Consider the following 8516-nt stretch of genomic DNA (forward strand, 5'->3'; position numbering starts at 1 on the left):
TATATATATATATATATATCTACTACTTATTAACAACAACTTCATATATATTATCAAATCGATCAACACACATATATATATATACACATCAGACGTACTCAAAATCTATCAATTCAATCACACTCAAAATCGATAAACTCAAATAAAACTCAAAATCAACATATATACACATGTACGTACCTATATATAGCTCCACTTCTTAATTATGGACAGATTTCAACAGCACCCAAACTTTTTCTCCCCGTTTTTTCTTCTCCCGTTTTTTTTCTCAGATGAGCTGCTGTCCAGATCTGCGAATATAAAGAACTTTAGCCGACGAAAATATAATTTAGCCGACGAAAAATTGATTCGTTGGCCTGGTTTTTTTTTTTCGTTGGCTAAAGTCTTTCTTCTGGTAGTGGAATTGCATGTATTTTGGGAACATATCAAGTAAACTGTCTGAAACCACCACAGGTGGTCGAATTGGTAAGAGCCTAGGCATGAAACCCCCATACCCAGGTTCGAATCCCAGCCGACGCTAATTGGAGTTAAATCCCAATTTATTCTTGGTGGCCAGGGGGGAGGAAGCGTTATGACATGATCTCTCAACCTAGATTAGTTTCTGGGTTTGAAAATCCTTTGAGGATACCGTCATTGATACTTTAAAAAAAGAAGAAAAAAGAAGAAGTACACTGTCTGAAAAACACAAAAGCTTAAGAAGAGCACCATATTCACATGTAATCAAACAAATTATATAACCAGTTAATACTCATCCATGTATATTAATATTAATCAAAAGGCTGCAACCAATGCAAATAATGCAAGGTCAAGCAAAGCACAGTTGAATCAAGAGAGTATGAAACCATCACGCTATCAGATGATCTGCTTTTGTTGTGGTGAGTTCGACCACCCATATGATGTGGTACAAAAACTCCGCCAATAATGAGCCCATGTCCTCCACCACCTTTGCTTGAATGTCCTCTTCCACCGCCTCTGCTTGAATGTCCTCCACCTTTTCCAGCCGCTAAGGCCACGATCATGATCATGGTCATAAAAAATGCAACTTTACCGAGCGTCATTGCTATAGTTGAGGCCTAAATTGAAAGACAACAAAAAAGAAGTTTGCCAAAGAGTTAAAAACCGGAGATTGTTGAAGGATAGTTGATTTCTGTGTGCATACTTTCCATTGTTGTATACCATAGGACAAGAATAGTTAAAAAATTGGAGAGTTAAAGATCACTTACCATTATTGAAGATTACTCTAGATTACAAGCTAGACTCAAAGGAATTGTATTTGTACTATATATATAATTATATATAGAATCCTAATTATCGATGAATTACACAGCTAGGAGCCTATCTAGGACTAGATGGCTTCCTCCTCCTTAGAAGTTAGAACACTGTTGAAACAAGTATTGTAGACATTTTAATGATGATTTAGGGTTGAGACTTTAGGGTTTATCCTAGTGAAACACCATGAAATGCTGGAAAAGTTCCTGCCATATATATAATGGCGTAGCCAGAAACCATAATTATGAGGGTCAGAATCTATTGCATATTACAACGATTCTTTTTATCAAAATCTCAATAGGTAACATATATTGCATGTATTGATTTTTTTTTCCAATCAAATATAAATCGGGTGCCGTTTTCATTCATCACAAACCAAAATGGTCATTACATACATTTTTGTTAATTTTCTTTTAGATAAATTGTATATAATTATAGTAGTAGATTAATGAATCGACACTGCTTTGTTTCATAAGTCTACCAAGATACAAAAGAAACAGTAACATCTTTCAACTTGTTGTTTGTAAATTATATATATAGACAAAAAAAAATGATAGTATCCTCTAAAAAAAACAAATAGTAAAATGGCACATAGAGAATACAAGGAGATATTAAAAAAAAATTATAAAATATACTGTTTCGATCAACTAGAGTCTTGCACAGTTGGTGTAAATTATACATTGTGAGTAATTAGACCAATGTTTAAACTAGCATTTATCTTTGCTCCTTTGTTTTTTTACGTAAGGGGTCAACTTCAGACCAAAAAAAGAAAAAGACATAGGGGTCAATTAAGAAGGGTTTCTAACACATGGACCTATCAGAGCTTTATTTTCAAATACTGAGAGAGATTAAATGACCCTTCTGACCCCCCTTTAGCTACGCCCTTGCATATATAGTAATTGCAAGGGAATAAAAGAAAAAGCCACAACTTATACACCCATATTAATATAATAAATTTATCTCGATCATTGACGGTTTCTGCAGATGACCAATGAAATTGGAAAGCCAATGTTCTCTTATGTGTATGATAGTATTGTTTTCCATATTTACCTGCTTTGTTTGATAGATCCAGTCCGGCCTTCACAATCTGTGTCCGCAACTCCACCTCCTAAAGAGCTCAAGAAAGAGGGGCAGAAACCGTTTGAATGAAGATCCAGAAGCTTATGACTCTTCCAGTGGGCTTACTCTAAATAGGGTTCTCCGTACTCGACTACAAAGCTCAGTATAGATTGTTAAATACGAGAGAAACTGTAAAGCTTACTGGGCAAATCGACTCAAAAGCATGTATTGATTCATCTGCTTCAATTACATATATAGACTCCACTCCAAACAACATTTGCACAAATTAAGGAAGTAAATCAAAACAGGTCTCCTACTCAATATAACTCCTAAAGACTTGGACTCCTAAATACTTCATAAACAAACTGACTTCCCAAAAGTTAGGATACTTACCCAAACTCTCTTATTCAAAAGAAAAAGTGCAAAATAGAGCAAATGCTTGTAGTTAAAAGTAAATTGGAGAGGCCCAATATCATTTAGTCTAGCGGCATAGTCTCTCCTTAATAAGTGGGAAGTTGTGAGTTCGACTCACGAAGTTGTCATATGTGATAAAAAAAAAAAAGTAAATTGGAGGGGAATATCTCTCTAGCCGCTGCTGCGCTAGGGTTAGAAAAAGTGGTCATTGTCTCCGTCTGACAGCACATCCATGGACGCCGTCGTCGGACGGGTTCAGTTTCTTGTTGATCGGGGTGGCTTCACTCTTAATCAAGGAGTTTGGTGGCTGGAGGTAGGGAATATTTGGGACGCCGACAAGTTTGGGTCAAAGTCTTGTAGATCGGAGTTGTAGGTTGGGTTGTTGGATGGGAGAGCAATTGGCGGCGCTGGGTTGGGGTCGAAGCCGGCAAGGGTGCTGGGTCTCGTGGCGACGGCTAGGTTACTGGTTTCATGGAGTTGGTGGAGGTCGCGCAGATCTGATATGAGATTATCTTGGGTTAGAAGGGCGCAATATGTGGCAGGTCGACATTGGAGTAACTAGAATAGGTCGACGGCGGAGCAACCACCTGATGTCTTTGGGTCTCTGATCGGAATCAGTCATCGGTGGCGCGATACAAAAGAAATTGTGTTGAGAGATCTACAGGATTTGGGCTGGACCTGGCTTGGTGGATTGGATATCTCTGCTATGTGGGCTGGAGATAGGGTATGGGCTCGTATTTGGGCCCTGCCCAAGTTTTTATTTTATTTTTTGTTGTTATCTTTTTCGGTTGTTTAGTTATGTTGCGCTTTTTACGAGCAATAAGTCCTTGCACCAGTTGTGTAGGGGGAGACGGGCTGTGTGTCTATGTGTGCACTCAAGCCTTGTCTGCTCTAGGTTGGCGGCGAGTTTCTTGCTTCGTCAAATGATTGTTACCGTTTAGTGGCAGGTGAAGCTGAGTGTCGTCGAATTTATCTTCCGGATTCAACATAGCTGGAAAGCTAATTTAGAATTGGGTATTAGGGTGTGTAAGCGTGTTACATATATATTGATCTTTCCAGAATGTTATCGCTATTCCAAAACGAATAGAGTCGTTATTAGAGCAGTACTTTGTAATCAGGGATTTAGGCTCAATGTTTTTGTATTTATCAGTTTCATTAATCAAGACTTGAGGGCAGCCTCACCAGCCCTTTATTCAAAAAAAAAACATAAAATTCAACATATTGGCATTGACAGAGTCTTGGATGTAGAAAACATAATCTCAACGAGAATTCCCAAGCCTATCTGTCAATAATATTGCATCATGTTCATACGGAGCTGATCTACAAAGCGCGCCAGTAGCGGAACTTCATTGAGGCCAAAGAGGGCCCTGGCCCCCACAATCATTTTGAAAATTAGAGAAAGCCATTGGTTCATTGTAATTATTAAGAGAGACTTGAGATGCTTAAGGTAAAATTTAGTGTTAACTAAAATTTAGTTCTTGTAAATAATGAAGGGTACGGTTGAAGGGTTGATCACAATTTGTTGTTTAATTGAAGGCTGTTGCGACTGCCTTTAAGCTTTAATTAATAAAACTGTTGAATACAAGAGTGAAGAGACAATGAGTCTACCCATGATTATAATAAACATATAAAGTGTCACATCCCGGTTCTTAAGTCAATTTGCGGTTATTTATTTTTGGGTTACTTTGACCTTTTTCTTCCGTTTGGAATTTGGGAAAACTTTCTTCATGAAAGTTGTAGAGGATGTTAAACAGAGTTTGTGGACACGCGGTACGCTTAAAACGGAGTTCGTATGAGGAAGTTATGGTCTAAAAATGAAAGTTACTATGTTGGTAAAAGGAGGTAAATTTTAGTAGGCTTTATTTTGTTAGGTATTTAGTTTGGACTGGGTAAGAGAAGCCCAACCCTCTCTCTCTCTCTCTCTCTCTCTTCTCTCTCCTCTCTCCCGAACTCTTCCCCGACCCGCCGGATTCCCGACCTTCGTTCGCCGCCGTCCAGCCAAGATGGGCGGCAAGCTTGGTATCAAATCGAAGCTTGGAACATCCTCTTCAAGTCTAGGTAGGTGGCTGGTCGTGTTACACTGCCTTGAGGGAGGAATCACGCCGAGAAGGAGCGGCTGTGCGTGGTGGAGTTTCGCCAGAAATTCTCTTTTCCGGCCACCATAGCCGGAGCTGTTGGTATAATTTGGAAGCTCTCCATTCTAGCAGCAAACTTCTAAAAGGATACATCCTAACTCGAGCTAGGTAAGGAGAATCGAAGGTTTGAATTTTCTAGGGTTCTTTATTGTGTTTTTGTTCGATTGACATGTTTAAGCTTGAAATTGGACTTAGTGATAGTTATGAAAGTTGTTTGGGATGTTGAGAGGAAGATGCTGTTAAAATTTGGTAGCCATCGGGGGTCGCCAGAGTCGGCCGCCGGCCGCCGTTGCCGGCAGAGCAGACGGTGGCGCCGCAGCTGTAAGGGGGGTTTTCAAGGTTTTAAATGTGTTTTATTAAGGGGAGTCTAATGGTATGAAGTTTATAATTTTTGGAGGAGTTTTGGTTAGGTTTGGAATTTTTCGGAGAATGGAGAAATTGGCGGTTGATAGAATAAATCCGACTATTGGATTTTCTTGGTTATGGTCATATAGTGCTAGAATCGATGAAGTGAAGTTGTAGATGAAGTTTGGTAAAAATCTAATTAGTTTATTAGTGGGTTAATTCGGAGGATTTCAATGATCAAGTTAAAACATTTAATTTCCTAAATCGAAGAGTGGTTCTAAGCATATTTATTATGCCAGGATACGAAGGAAACCTCGCTTGAGTGGCGATGCGGTTATCGTCGGGCTTATGTCTAAATTTGTGAGTGGACATTTTGGTTTTAAATAAATATGCATGCAAGATTTTATAATTTGTTAATTTATTTTCCGAGCTTATATTATAATTTCGGCTTATGAAATGATCTTGGGAAGTATTTGAGATTGAAACATTGATTATTTATGGGTCATGATTTATGGATTTGAGCTCGGATTACTAATTTGATATTTGAGTTTGGATATTTTTATAAATTCCGGATTTCATTAAAATGGTTTTATTGGTGGACTTTGAGATTTATAAAAGATTTCCGAAAATGGGATTTTTAGTAGTTTGCTATTTATAATTTTGGAAATTGTTCGGTGGAATATTGATCTTGACCTTGAGAATGTTTTAGCGAGTATTTTGGATTGAGATATTAATTATGATTTTTACTTGTTAATTAAATCTCGCTTATAATATGGTTTGAGAATATTATGACGTGTGAGACACGTCATTGAGTTTTTTTTATAGTTTCTTATGATGATTTTCAAGTATGGTTGGGAACCGTACCATTCGTATGATCTTGGGGAAGTTTCATGGATTTAAAGGATTTTGTATGATTTTAGTCACCATAATATAGGGTCGCTTATATTGATTATTGCTAGCTAACCATTATTAGTGGCTACTCACCATAGGTGAGTAGAGCGTTTAGCGTGTGACGCTATTATAGCCTGGGAGGCAACCGATCGGTATTTATATTTATTTGTTAGCTAGCCATTATTAGCGGCTACTCACTATAACTATAGGTGAGTAGAGCGCTTAGCGTGGGACGCTATTATAGCTTGGGAGGCACCGACCCGAGACTGGGAGGCTCCTTTTTCATGGTGATAACTCTTCCCCTTATTGTATTCTTCTCAGTAATATATTTGATTAACCAGCGGGGTTGGTTTATCTCTTTTTATGAGTTTTCTGTTTTAATTAACCAGCGGGGCTGGTTTGTCCTTTATTAAGTGGTTTTGGATTTAAAGTTTTAAGGACGTTCAAGTTGCATGCTGTTAAGTTCTTAAAGCTGAAAAGTGGGAAAGTATTTAAATTAAGTATTTTGTTAAATTATTTAAATTATTTTGTCCACTCACTAACGTTTTTAAATTACTTTCTCCTGGGCCCTTTGGTTTTAAATGCCCAGTTTGCAGGCTAAGTTATTTGAGGTCGAGCGTACATGGAGTCGAGGCATAGTCAGAGGCTGCTTCCGTTTATTCTTTAGTCATTGTTTTTCGTTTAACTTTAGATATGCTATAATAACCAGTTAGTGAATTAATGTTGGTTATTGTTGGTTGTGAGATTAGTTTAGTTGAGTAATTGTTAATTGGGAGATGTGATGAACTTGGGGAGCAGGAAGGCTCCAGGTGTTGAGGCTGGATGTTTGGTTATAGAAGTGTTAAGTTGGATTTTTCAGGTAAGAGTTGTCCATTTTCAAGGAAGGTTATGCCAAATTTTCGGTAAATTTTCCTTGAAGGTGGACCCCGCAGGATTTATCTCGGATTTCAAGGTGAAATTCGGGGTGGGTCCTGACATAAAGAACGTCCTAAATGATCGATATCATGATTTATCTAAAACACATGTATTTTAACAAGCACCAGCTAATGAATGAGTGCTCTATTGACCACTCTAAAACACATGTATTTTAACAAGCACCAGCTAATGAATGAGTGCTCTACTGACCACTCTATTAGCTTCGACGTAGCTGTGACATAACATAAAAATACTCTAAAAATAATATGATTGCAACAAAGTATTATTACCAACAACACAACTTTCGAATTCCTACTTTGTTGCTGTCATAGGATAATTTAACTTCACACTGCCTCTAGACAATAGCGATTATTTGAAGAGATATGAAACTCTTTGTCCCTTTCTAAAGTAATCAAGACATTTTGAGTGCATACACATGTATATATCTCGACTAATCTTGCATAACACATTTTGACTTATTTCTCACATAAGACCAAAATCTAACCCATAATGTGGACCGTCTCTAGTCCTGTTGGCACAACTTTGTAGTTGCATCTCATGGGACACTCGCACCACGTGGATCTTGTGACCACCCACTATAAAAATGACACGTATATTTTTTTTCACATGTCATCACTGCAGAAAAAAGCTCCAAACCCACCGCAAAAAAAAAAAAAAAAAAAAAAAAAAAATACAAAACCCACCGCAAACACGCTACCTTGCTTTGATATTTAATCTCTCTCGCTCACAATCCAATGAATCTATGACATAGGTCTTTCAATTTCTCTGAACTCTTCGACCTCGTTTAGTTCGTAGAAAATAACCATCAGGGTTGTTCATTTCCTGCATCTGGGAATACTGAAGGAAATGAAATACTTTCCTAAAGGTGGGGAAATTGTAAAGAAAAGTTGTTCTTTCTAAAATCCATAGAAACCACTTTCTTATCTTCTTTCCTTGCATTTATTACTTATAATATATTATTTTATTATTTTAATTAACAACTTTCTTGATGATTTTTCTTGTGTTACCAAACATCAGAACAAAACCTTTTATTTCCCTTCTCGTGGGAAAGATAGAAGAACTATTTCCTTTCTGTGAACCAAGCAAGGCCTTAGAGCGAGTATATGTATTCCATACGCAGAACGCAGTTTTGAATCCTAACCCCCTTTTTTTTTTGGTTGGTTTAGAGATTCATGAGTTCTTTTCCATTTTTGAAAATCCCACTCTCCAATTCACCAAATTGAAATACCCATCCCAAATCTCCACATTTTCATCACACTACCAAGACAAGCACTTTAACCTACAAAAAAATTTCGTCGGCCTGTTAGCTTAATTTGTCGGCTATGATTTCGTCGGGAAAAGGTTGTCGGCGATGACTTTAGCCGACGAAAAAAATTTCGTCGGCTATAGTCCCACAGTTTAGCCGACGAAAAACATGTCGTCGGTTTTTTTCCCAGACTTTAGCCGATGAAATAATTAAGATATTCG

Source organism: Fragaria vesca, linkage group LG4 (genome assembly GCF_000184155.1).
Source record: "Fragaria vesca subsp. vesca linkage group LG4, FraVesHawaii_1.0, whole genome shotgun sequence".
NCBI lineage: Eukaryota > Viridiplantae > Streptophyta > Magnoliopsida > Rosales > Rosaceae > Fragaria > Fragaria vesca.